This window comes from Triticum dicoccoides, chromosome 6B, assembly GCF_002162155.2.
Source record: "Triticum dicoccoides isolate Atlit2015 ecotype Zavitan chromosome 6B, WEW_v2.0, whole genome shotgun sequence".
Lineage (NCBI taxonomy): Eukaryota > Viridiplantae > Streptophyta > Magnoliopsida > Poales > Poaceae > Triticum > Triticum dicoccoides.
This window is the reverse complement of record NC_041391.1, coordinates 3,464,988-3,478,457: the sequence shown is the minus strand read 5'-3', so window position 1 is coordinate 3,478,457 and position 13,470 is coordinate 3,464,988. Positions and strand designations below refer to the sequence as shown.

The 13,470-nt window shown below is 41.1% G+C and overlaps 1 long non-coding RNA gene across 1 annotated transcript; it reads right to left on the bottom strand.

Moving 5' to 3' along the window:
* Positions 1–10,480: 10,480 nt before the first annotated feature.
* LOC119322796 lies at positions 10,481–10,940 on the bottom strand. The gene is made up of 2 exons (XR_005155849.1): positions 10,847–10,940; positions 10,481–10,703 (listed from the first exon to the last, which is right to left on the bottom strand). It is a non-coding gene; the product is annotated as an uncharacterized LOC119322796 (long non-coding RNA).
* Positions 10,941–13,470: the final 2,530 nt, after the last annotated feature.

Below are 13,470 nucleotides of genomic sequence, written 5' to 3'. Positions count from 1 at the left end.
GGCTCAGATTAGCCCATACTTCTTCATAATAAAGGGCATGATGGTCATACTTTATAAACTCTTCACTCCCGTATACTATTTATTACAAGAACCCGCCGTACACTATAGGCTTTGTATGGAGAGGGCGCACACACCCTCCCAAGCTGGGCCGGCCCATTCATCCTTTTTTCTATTTTTAGAAACGCAAAAACCATGTGTCCCACATGATTCAAACCGTGCCCCTTCAAGATTTATAAGAGCCGCCCTAAACAACTGGGCAATCAAACCTCATGTGCTATATTTGTTTTTCAACCCTTAAAATACAATACCGGAAAAGACGCACTGTTTCCTGTTTAGTTTTCTTTTTCTCTTTCTTTTTTCATTTTCTTTTTTCGTTTCTTCTTAAACGCGCCAAATTTTTAAAATTCGTGACTTTTTTAAATGATGATTTTTTTAAAAAAAATCATGAAATATTTCTTCAAAATGAGTGAGCTTTTTCCAAAAATTGACGGGTTTTTTTTTAAATTCGTGAACAATCTCTCAAATTGGCGAATTTTTTTTTTTTGCAAAATCGTTGAACTTTTTCCAAATTTTGCATGAATGTTTTTGGAATTTGTGATCTCTTTTTCAAAATTGATGGACCTTGTTTTCAAATCAATGAACTTTCTTAGAATCCAATGAGCTTTTTGAATTTTTTGTGTGAACTTTCTTGAATTCCTAATTTTTTGTGTAAATCTAAGAAATCCAATCCCCCAATCTTAAAATGAAAATACTTTTAACCAGAGATTATTGTTTGACGACTAGCTGTGAAACAAAATGTTTATTCAGGAGATGGTAAAGGGAAATCAGTATGGTCAAATCGTACATGATGAGAAATATGGGTCCATTGGTGCCAAGAACAGAGGAGTTGCATTGCGCCACCACCGATGGTGCGCAGTTTTCGCCCTCATTTGAGCAGTCACTCACTGGTAGCAGTTTCTGTAGTTACAGTGGTAAACACACCACATGCACAACGGACCCTCTTATTTTATTTAGAGACAAACATAAGCACAAATCAAATCAAAGCAAACCAAACCACACATCTGATACATAGTCTTCTCCTCACGGCAAAGACACACACCGAAATAAACAAGCAGGTGCACACACGCATCATCAAGCACCAGTTTATTCTTTGGGAAATTATATAAACACACCGTCGACTGGGCAAGCCAGCACCTGATTCAACCGTTCCAGCAGCAGAAAATCATCCCATCACCACATCTGCAAGTGTGATGATAGAGCTAGTTAACGTGAGACGAAAAGAAAAGAAAGATACGGTAGCACATAGGGGTGATTGGATCCTTGCTATATGTATCGTTCTGCGATTCAGATATATGGCACATGCATAGTAAGTGCCGCAGATACATACACATGATTTATACAAGGATGACATGGCATATGATACAGTAAGGTAAACAAGAAAAAGGCGAGGGCGTGTGTATGCATACCTGAACAGTCATGACAATTCAACGGAGGACCGAGACTCTGGGTAGGGCTTTCTTGTAATACAACGAGTGATGTGTCTCAAAGAGTGATGGGTGGTGCCCGTCCTCGAGACCGTCCCACTCTAGCCTGTCCCACAAGTCCTTCTCACAGTCCACAACGGGAAGGCCGGCTCCATGGCGAAGGCCGACAGCTGGGAGGCGCCTAAGGCCCCAAGAACCCTTTTATCCTGATCGTCTCAAGCTTGGGAGCAAACATCTTGGCCTCGCATATTTGCTCCAGGCAATCGAGTTGGTGCAGGTATATGTGCTTTAGCTTTGGAAAATTCTTCAGAGTGTCTTCTTTTCCAGCTTCATAATTCACATCCCATGGGAAGATCTGCCTGAGATTACCGCAGTGGACTATTTGGATGGTCTCCAGGCTAGGTAAGATGAATGACGAGATTGGGAGGACAAACTTGAGCCTTGGGCAGTTGTGCAAGTGTATGCTCCGTAGTTCTCCAAAGACAGATTCTTCCCTATATGCCCCAATCATTCCTTTGGTCCAAATGCAGCTGGCTGTTTGGAGATCGGTCACCCAGATGGTCTCCATATTAGGAAAGGAATAATACCACTCTTTGGTGTAAGGGGTGAAAACAGCCTGTAACTTGGGACACCTCTCAACACGGCACCATCTCAATTCAAACGGAGATGTTTCTCTTGGAAGGGACGGATCTAGTTTGGGGGTAACAGTAACAGCAAGGATGGAAAAATTGTCATGGACGCGCAAGGAATGAGCCCAGAGTATCAATTGAATAATACTATGTTGTCCCCAGTCGGACTCCACATCAGTGAGATTAATTCCATCACCAATCTCGATGTGGCAGTGATGGGGTAGAAGTTGTGGGACCTCATAAGCATCAGTAGCCCCCCTCAAGTACGACGTCATGGTAGCAGCATACGATGGGGCTTTGTACTGGCCAAACTACCTGCCCATTGTAGGTCTCAATCCCCGTGTTATTAACCCTGCTCCCTTCAGCTCTGAGCTCCAAAGACCTATCTAGATTTAAGTATAGGCTATCAGTAATCACAAACATGAAGAAACTCTCCCAAGAACCAGGCATCAAGGACTGGATGAACCTTGCATCTGTCACAGAAACTTCGCCATCATATTTTCTGTTTACAGAGTGGATAAATGAAGAATCATGTGGACCTGTGGTGTCCCTTCCTTGACTGCTGATGCGTAGCATTTTCAACCATCTTTTGACGCCCCACCATAGTATTGCACGGAGATTCTTGCAGCCTATCAGAAAGAGCCGCTCTAGTTTTGGCATCTGCACCACCTCATGGCTGAAGTCAAGTTTCCTGATTAAGGTGCCTGATAGGTCTAGCTCCTCAAGGCACGAGAATGTTCCACGCAATGTGAAGTTCTCTAAATGCACACAACCGGCCAAACATATCTTGGAGACTTTTGCTTTTTGACCTGAACTTGCAGTTAAGCTGAATGATTCGATTGACGGAGGGAGTCCGTCAGGGCCAACATGCTCCAACTGAACACAACCATCTAGGATCAGAGTCTTCAGACCAATGGCCTCTGATAGTCTTGGCAAAACTTGCATTGTACTATTCCCAGATAGATCGAGGAGCTCCAACTTCACCATGTGTGTGAACTCATCCATTTCATCTGTCTCCCAGAAGCATGTAGGTTCATTTATTAGAAGCTTGCGAAGGTTCTGAAGTTGTTCCCATGAAAAATTATTGCACCAAATCCTTCCCTTCTTCATATGTACCTCCCTAATGTTTGCAGCCATTTGCACTATTGTCTCTGGTGATAGAGCCAGTTCCCAGGTTGTGTTGTATATATCTAGCACCCATAGGCTGTGAAAAAATTCCATAGTTGGTTTTCCTTGCTTCATGGATTCTTCCTTTTGCTGATCCTTGCAACTATCCAACCCAAGGAAGCGTAAGCTTCGACAACACTGGAAAGGAGGTGAAGAAAAATTGAAGGAGCACTTGCATAATCTGAGCACACGAAGCTTGTCCGATTGATGAAACATGCCATCTGGTAGTGTTTTTAAAGCATGATTGGATTCCCTTTGGGCTGCATGGAAAAAGGATGTTGACTCTGGAGGTAAAATCACTACCTCGGTCTCACTCGTTTCTTCCTTACTAGTGGAGGTAACAGCTATCCAGCGTTTCTGAGCAGTGCCCAAAATATCAGCAAAAGGGGGCAATGTGTCAAATGAGTAGTCCTCTAATCTGATCCATTGATGCAAAGCAGTACTAATGTCCCACGCTTCATCATCTTGAACTCCTTGTACAATGCCATCGCAGACCCAATAGTTGTTAGCATGGGTAGTCCACTTGAAATCAATAATGCTGCCACTCTGAGAGATTAGTGACAACATGTACATGCAACACTCTATTGCTATTTCAGTGGTGACGACAAGATTTCTTATAGACCGAGCAATTTCTCTAACCTCTGCCTGTAGAAACAACATGCCACTGTGAATACCTTCCTCATAGACACCAATATTTGAAATGTCCACTTTTTTCTCAAATATTGAGTTGAGTAGAATCCTTCCTCTAAAAGTCCACAATATTCTAGTGCCAAACCCTGCTTGAGGAATGCCGAAATCATTCAAGTCAACTCTGTTGAGGCTCCCATTCAGAAATACCACTAAACATCTATGGTCTTGTAGGGATCGATGGATTACTGGCACAACATGTTGTATCTCAGCTCGAGATCCCTCATCTAAACCTTCCAAATCATCTTCTTCATCTTGCTTATCAAAAATAACCACGTTCAGGTAGCTTCAATTCCTCGGCTATTTTCCTTTGTAGTGCTCTTCGACTTTTCCACCTCGAGCAATCGATGTGGATGATCTTGTCAAAATTCTTCTGCAAAGATGGGGGAGGGTCTTCGACTATAGCTCTAAGCACAGCGGAAGCACCCAACCCATGCCATCCATTATAATAGATGGCGCTGTATGCAGTGCACTCAAGTAATGTGACCAAATAATCTACCGCCTTCTCGAAATTGGGTGAATCATACCACTGCCCCTGTTTATGGCAATCAGCTGAGTTAAATTCACGTGTATAGCAGTTTCAGCCTAGTATGACTTATTTAAAAGGTATAGGCAAAGCTGGAAGCGATCAGTGGACCATCCGTGCTGCTAGTTGTTTGTTAACTTTGATTAGCACCACTACGTTGGGCATGACTGCTCATGAGGTAATCAGATTTAACATAGTCCTTCGACACATGACATTAATTATAACCCTTACTGAGAAAGTGGTTCTACTCTTCTTTTTTAGAGTAGAGACGCTTGCCCGGGTTTAGCGAACTAAAGACCTTAAAATTTTACATCAAAGGTTCTACACCCTCTGTAAAGAAATATAAGATCGTTTAGATCACTATATAGTGATCTAAACGATCTAATGTTTCTTTATGGAGGGAGTGCTACTGAAGAGGAGAGATGAGGTGGTGATCAGGGTAAGCGGGTAACTAAAAGATCTCTATAATTTTTTTTATTGTGCCAGTTGCATATATGGAGGACATAATCCCTCTGTATCAAGTGCCCCTATTACTCCCACGGCAATGGTCGAACCTAAGTTTGAAAGATTACAAAAAGTGCATTCCCGTACGACAAAACATCATACGGAGAGTTTGGATGTGCAATTAACTATATGTACCGTATGACAGAAAGATAGGTATGATCTGGTGGTCTTAAATCCTGACCGCATCTTCTTCTTTTTAATATCTGATAAAAGAAAACACATCTTTGTGATGCATTTTATTGTTTGGTGCCAGTTATGCAACCACGCATACTGACAGTCATTAGAAATTTCGCTCCCCCGCATTATGCGGCATTTTGAAGAAGAGTTTTCTGGAAAAACTCAATAGCTATTAACAAGGAGCACACGTAAGAAAAATACCTCCCGATGGTTAGCCATGATGAGTTTCCGAATGAAGGCCCAGCTAGGCCAGGCGCCCAACAAGCAGAAAAGAGTGAGCAGAAGAAGGTTCAGATCCAAAAAATCTAACCCATCCGCACCTCCTCACTCGTGAGCACCTACTACAATAGTAGCATCTTAATGAGTTATAACTTGTTAAAACTAATTAAGTCGAAACAGTTGATATGGGATACTAGTACAAGAAGAATAGTAGCGTACCTTAATTAGCAGCCACATATTTTGTACGTGCTGATTAATTAGATAGCAGAAATGTTTGTGCCGTTTCCTCCGAGAAGGATGGAGGAGCAGCTGTGAATGCTAGCTAGCTTCACATACGGTTTTGCTGATCAGCTTCTGCCATTGGCTTTGGTTAAAGGAAGCGCACATGCTTCTTTGCTTGGGTTTGGAGGCAAAGAATAAAGCCATCAAACCAAATGGCATCTCGATCCCTTTTTGTTTGGGGACGGCACCTAAAGACTTGGGTAATAAGCAGAATGAAGCTCCTTAATTTGGTCGGTGTTGGTGAAGAAACATGAAATCGTTCCTCTGGTCTGAAAAGAAGAGAGTAAATATAATCGCACAACATCATGTCACACCTTTGGGATAAAGCGAACCACACAGCTCTACGGTTTGTTCTTTTCTTCCGGAGGTAGGCAGACACCCTATGACCTCTCGCGGAGGCGCCGGCGTCGTTCCTCGGCTGCGCGGCCAACGGCCACACTGATGTGCCGACTAGCTCCGGCTGGTCGGGCAGCCCACGGAATTGATCAACGACACCTGCGCCGCATCCATCTCCTCTTCCTCTTCCTCTTCATTTTTTCAAAACTAAAGCGCACATGCATGCTTCTTTGACTTGGGCGCTTCTTTTTTTAAAAAAGGGACGCTTTATTACTTAAAAGATTTAAGTATTACACCTGGCCTCTACATAACTAAGATGCACACAGCCAAATAAGATCCTCTCATACAAAATAAAAATAAAAAGGCGAATTACAACGAAACATGTAGAGTCTGTATAACGGCAAGCGCTCACACCCTGAGAAGAGTTCTAAACCTGTGATCAATCTCATGTAACCAGTTGCCAAAAACATTAGCAACACTACAGGGAGGATACAAGCTAGAAGCTATTTGGATGACTGGCCATATAGAACGAGTCAATTTGCATTGGAAGGATAAATGTTTTATTGTCTCCTCAAGGTGACAAAAGACACATTGCGGGCTTCCATGCCAATTCCTCTTAATAAGGTTATCTTTAGTAAGAATGACTCCACGAGGAAGATATCATGCAAAGATTTTATTCTTAAGAGGTATCTTCATCTTTCAGATCTTCTTGTTATTAACAATTGGCACATCAGACTGGATTAACGCTCTATACATAGAATCCACTGAGAATTGTTCATTCCCATGGAGGTTCTATCGGAATACATCAGACCCATGTGACAATTGCACCGTTGACAACCGTTGGAGCAGGATATTCCACGATTGGAATCTGGGTCCAATTAAGTCTCTTCTGAACATCACATTTGGCGGAAATGATTCCATTGCCGTGGCGATAGTATCACCTTTGTGGCACACAATGTTGTATAGAGTCGGATATTGTTCTCGGAGTGTGGCATTTCCTAGCCACTTGTCCTCCCAGAATCTAATTTCCGAGCCGTCTTTAATCGAGAAGGATCCATAGCAGAAGAAATATTTCTTCGTAGCCATTAGACCCGCCCAAAAGTGGGAATCTCCAGGCTTCCAATATACTTGGGATACCGCCTTGGAACCCACATATTTCCTCCTTAGGAGGGTTTGCCATACACCATCTTCCGTTAGCAATTTAAACAACCATTTGCTGAGGAGGGCACTATTTTTAACATCAAGGTCATGAATGCCCAACCCGCCTTGGTCTTTGGGACGGCAAAGCACACTCCATTTAGCCAGTCGACATTTCTTTCTTGTGCTATCTCCTTGCCAAAAGAATCTTGATAGGAAGTAATCCAATCTATGTAAAACTCCTTTCGGTAATTGGAAGAAGGAAATCATATATAGTACCATATTACTAAGTACTGAATTTATGAGGACCAATCTTCCACCCAGAGACAGTAGTTTACCTTTTCAACTGCTAAGTCTTTTTTGCAGTCTCTCCTCGACATGTTTCCATTCGACATTTGTGAGTCTCCAATAATGTATCGGTATTCTCAAATATGTGATCGGAAACTAGCCCAACCCGCATCCGAACAGTTCAGCGTACAGGTGGGCCTCGTCTTGAGCCTCGTCAATGCAAAACAATTCACTTTTATGAGAATTGATCTTAAGACCCGAGAGTTGCTCGAATGCTGATAAAATCAGTCTCAGATTTCTCGTTTTCTCGAGGTCATGATCAATGAAGAGAATCGTATCATCGGCATATTGAAGTATAGAGAGACCACCATCGACTAGATGATTTACTACCCCATTAATTTGGCCATCAACCTTGGCATGCTCAATCATGACCACTAGCATATCCGCCACTATATTGAATAGCATGGGCGATACCGAGTCACCTTGTCGCAATCCCTTCTTCGTTTGCAAATAGTGTCCAAATGTTATCATTGACCTTAATGGCAACACTACCTCCAGAAAAGAAGTATGGATCATAGGGTGCCACTCTGTAGAAAATCCTTTCATTCCGAGAGTCTGTTGAAGAAAAGGCCACTTGACTTTGTCATAAGCCTTTTCAAAGTCTATTTTGAGTACCACTGCATTCCACTTTTTCTGGTGTAATTCATGGACTGTTTCATGAAGGATAACAACTCCATCTAGGATGTGTCTGCCTTGCATAAAAGTTGTCTGTGAAGGCCGAACCACATGTTCAGCAACCAAATTTAGCCTGATGGTCGCAACCTTTATAGAAATGACATAGGAACAAGTCGCGGGCGCATTGTCATGTTCTCACTCCGTCCGAAAATAGAATGGATTATATTCATTCCTCCGACAAGTATTTTTGGACAAAGGGAGTATTCAAAAGGAGCATGACATCACCTCGGTTAGTTCACTGGGTTTATCTGAGGCCTACGCCGGCACCAACCATGAAATCCAACACCAAGGTAATGATTTCGGCGGCAGTACCATGACAATTGACTTGTTTATCCAAAGGCATGTGTTTGCTTCTTTCTTTAAAAAATTGACCGGATGTGTTTGCTTGATGTGGCTTTCTATACCGTCCTACAAGATAGATATCCCTGGCCATGATAATGAACAGCTTAGGCAGAAGCAAATCATCGCATCAGGTAAACACAATAACCTGTTGATTTTACAAATGACGAGGAAGGAAAAATGGCCCTCATTTGGTCAGAAATACATTGTCTAACTTTCTTTCTGCACCGGATGCAGGTTATGGGCGCTGGGTTGGCCGATTCCCGAGTGTTAGAAATGTTGCACATCAGCATGTATCCGTCTGATCTTCTCTCCCAGAGGAAGGGTTCTCTGATGTGAATGAAGCCCTGAAGATGGGGAACCCAGAGTGCAAGCATTCCCTCTTTGTTAACCGTTTTCCCTTCGCGACCATTCACATGTACTACCTCTGTAAACTAATATAAGATCTTTTAGATCACTATTTTGCACAGGGAGTAGCTCACAGCTCACTGGTTCTCGTGTGTAACGGTTGATGCCCTTACATGAACGCGTCGCTACGGCCATGCGGGATAGGGTTGCACACTTCACTTCAACCTCCCTCCGGTAGCTAACTGGCATGCATTTTGCACTACTGGGTTACATTAAATTGGTGGCTGAGATGTTATACCATATTTGTTCTCTCTTCCATCTTGTGCAGAACCGAACTATTTTAGTGTACCGTCGATATATCATACGACATGTTCAGTGCCAAAGAAGTCATGTGTTCGTTCCTTATTTGCAGCTCTGCCTTGCTTCGTTTCATATATGCACGTGTTTGTGTGAAAATGTAAGGACGCTGCACAAACTCTTCCTTGCTGGACACGACGATCCATACAAAACGTCCAGCAAGGAAACAAAGTAGCACAGTTGGTCCATCTATCTAAACCAACTATATTACTTTGCTGTAGCTAATTAAACTATCGCCACCTATGTTGTTCATTGTTTACTTATTTTTGAGATAGCACACTAATCATGTAATTATTGGTTGGGCTATTCACCACGACCCAGTGGTTTTTATGAGAAATTGCTCTAGTGATTCGGCCCGAGTAGAGTTACTCCTTGTAAAAAATAAAGAACGTCTACCGGACAACCATGTCCTTGGACCTCCACGGCAAAGTATGCAAGTGCGATTAGAGCTTGGTTCATTTTGGATATGGTTATTTCTGAACTTTTTTTTGCGAGAAAACTTTCAATCTATTCACCTTCAATCATGACAATACACGAACACCAGAAATAATAAAAATTACATCCAGGTCCGTAGACCACCTAGCGACGACTACAAGCACTACAGCGAGCCGAGGGCGCGCCGCCGTCATCGCCCCTCCCTCGCCGGAGCCGGGCAAAACTTGTTGTAGTAGACAGTCAGGAAGTCGTCATGCTAAGGTCCCATAGGACCAGCGCAGCACTACAGCAACCGCCGCCGATGAAGAGTAGCGTAGATCGGAAGGATCTAACCTGAACAAACACAAACGTAGACGAACTACGACCAGATCCGAGCAAATCCACCAAGGATAGATCCGCCGGAGACACACCTCCACACGCCCACCGATGATGCTAGACACACCACCGGAATGGGGGCTAGGCCGGGAGAACCTTATTCCATCTTCAGGGAGCCGCCGCCGTCTCATCTTCCTGAACAGGACACAAATCCTAACAAAAGTTGAAGAAACATCTAAAAACGGATCCCTCCCGCCGATAAGGGTCGAGATCCACCGCGCCGCCACGGCCCTAAGACCACTGGAGACGAGGCAGACCAGCGGCGGCGTCGGCGGGAGGCAAAGGAACCCTAAGTTTTCTTGGGTAGGAGGTTGAGCCCTAAATGTTCTTGTGGTTATTTCTGAACTTACAAACCACTAGGCCAGGCAAACACTAAGCCACTAAATCTAAGATTACGCACCACAAAAATCAAATCAAAGAGAACACCGAAACTTGGTGATCAAGATTCTTGCATGCAAGTCACAAGAAGATTTTATTGCTGGACATCATTGTCCATTCTTTGGCATGATGCTAGAGTGCAACTCTAGTTACAAATGACACAATTACAATGACGGAAAAAAAAGGTGCCGGCGCAGTAGGCTTTCTTGACATTGTCCCAGTGACGTGCGCAAATGAAATAGCATTTGAAATTCTCACACAGCATGGGCTCGCAAGGGGTACTCCACTCCACGCAATGCTCTGTAGACAACATACATTCGTCGTTAAAAGAACTCCAAACTAGAAGGGTCAAAAGAAATTCATGCAGTTGAGCTGACAATATTCATGAAGACTTTTCCTACTCCGGTTGGAAGGAAAAAGTAACAGGGAGATTGACTTTGTACCAGTGCAACTGGAATTTCCTAGGAGCGCAAGCACCATAAGGCAAAGCAGAATATTTTTCTCACCCATAATGTAAAGCACAAACTTCTTCTTTGCCTCGTTTCTACTATTTGAGCTTCAAGAAGCATAGATGAAGTGCTATATTTATGGACTTATTTTAGAGAACATTTATTCCTAGTTTGCTCAAATAAGATCAAAAAGATCTTAGCCCCAGTGCACTATGTCTTAAGCTCTATCTAATATAATTAAACATGTGTTTAGAAGATATAGCAGTTCCGGTGACCATATCTTAGTCGTGTATCTAAAACCAATTCTTATTTAATGTAAAAGACAGAGAAAACTTATGAGATGTTCTGGATTTTGTGCTAATATCTATATCTAGATGAAGATAAAGTTGCTATCTCTTTCCTCATTAAATGGGGTGCCACATCAAACTTTAGCTTAGGTGGCATGACTAACATATATAATATACGTGTAGCATTGGACTGCCCTCATTTGTACAAACTTGTTCTTTTACTTATAAATTTGGGAGATACTCTAAATTAATTTTTCACATTGAATAATGAATATATGTGATATGACCAATCCTATTAAATAGCCTATCATTTGGGTATTTTTTTTCATGTCATGTTCAATTAATAGGCGGGCACCCCCACCAACAAGTGACTTGCACAAAACCATGTGATCCTACCGCGGGTATCAGGGAAAATACTATGTGACGCACGTTGCGTCAAGATGTCGAAGGTTCGCACAGGAGGGAGCAACGCGAAGTGGGCCAGCCTGTTAGCGTTAGCGTAGCTACAGTTTTCGCCGGTTTTGGGAACCTTCTAGAAGGTTCCCCGACTCGGTTTTCCTTTTTTATCCTGTTTTCTTTGCGGCTGGTTTTCATTTAGGTTCTTTCATTTTCTTTCTTTTCTGTTTTTTTATTTTCGTTTTCGTTTTTTTCTTCTCTATGTATTTCTTCTTTTTTCAAAATGCACAAACTTTAACAATGTTTAGAATTCAAAATTGTTCAACAATTTGAAAATATGTTCAAGGTTTAAAAAAACTTGTGTTTTCCAAAAACACGTTCGCAAATTGGAAAAAATGTTGTCTTTTCAAAAATGTTTTCACATTTCAAAAAAAATGTTTGTGTTTTCAAAATGTTCCTAAAGTTCAAAAATTTCAGATTTTAAAAAAATCTTCATAAATTTCAAAAACTGTTCACATTTTTCGAGATAACGTTTGTGAATTTTGAAAAATGTTCGTGGTTCAAAAATTGGTTCTGAATGTTTTTTTGAAATATTCACAAATTTCAAAAAAGAATCACAACATTTTCGAAAAGTTCATATTTCCATCTTTCAAAAAGTATGAAACAATTTCTTGTTTCAAAAATAGTTCGTAAATTTCAAAAAATGTTCATGTTTTCCAATTTTATTTTTTATTTTCTCAAAAAAATCATAAGGTTATTAAAGTTTATTCAAAGCTTCAAAAAAGTTCCCCTTTTCAATAATTTTTAAGAATGTTCATGTTTCCATTTTTAGGAGTTTCAAAAATTGTTCACAGTTTTCAGAAAATCTCATGTTTCATATTTTGTTTGGGAGCTTAAAAAACTGTCCGCTTTTCTAAATTTTGTTGTTGAATTACAGAAAAAAAATCCCGTTTCAACATAATTGTTCACGATTTCAGAGAATGTTACAGTTTTTAATGATTTGCATTGCCTAAGAAAAAATCGCGTTCGGAATACACAAACGATTTCACTTATGTGTGGTGTGTCAAATGTATTGTCGTGTAATATGTGTAGCAGTCTAACTATAATGTATTGTCTTGTAATATGTGTGGTGTATCAAATGGTTGTCATATATAACAACAGAAAGAGTTAATTTCACTTATTTCCTCCTAGTTTCACATTTGTGATAGATACAATCTCATTTAGCGATTTTTCTAAATTTATACCACATTTAAACAAATTTGTGCCCCTTTTTATCTCATCTTATTTTCCTCCCTAATTTTTGTGCTGACCGTGCATGCCACAGCGACTATTTATTTTCGGTTGGTTTTTGGTACAACGCCAAACCGGGCAGCTGCACCACACCTGTAGGCACTGATGAATTCCTCCTCGATGGTTGCACACATGCATCGACACACATGTCGACAGTACGAGGTACGTGCAGCACAAGAGTACCCACGATATAATAAAAGGATCATGCAATAAAAAATTCACAAAAATATAAAAGGCTCATCATTTTCAAAACAAATTGCAAACTTTGAAGAAGAAAAAATGTGAATTAAAAAACATCAAATTTGAAAAAATAATCACGGATTATATAAAACATGGACTTGAGAAAAGTTCACGTATTTGAGCGGAAAAATTTCACGAATTGAATTACAAATGTTTAAAAACAATTTGCTGATTTGAGAAAAAAGTTCACAAATTTCAAGAAAATTTAAAATTTTAAAAAAATTCATGTATTTTAGAAAGAAATGGAGAAGGAAAAATAATAGTAACAAAGAAAAAGAAAAAGAAAATCCCAAATAAAACCATCGACAGAACCAAAAGAAGAAGAAGAAACGACCTGAGCTTCCCAAACCAGGAGCTTCTGCTCGTGCCTAAATGATGGACCGGCTCATTCTACATGAATCGCGA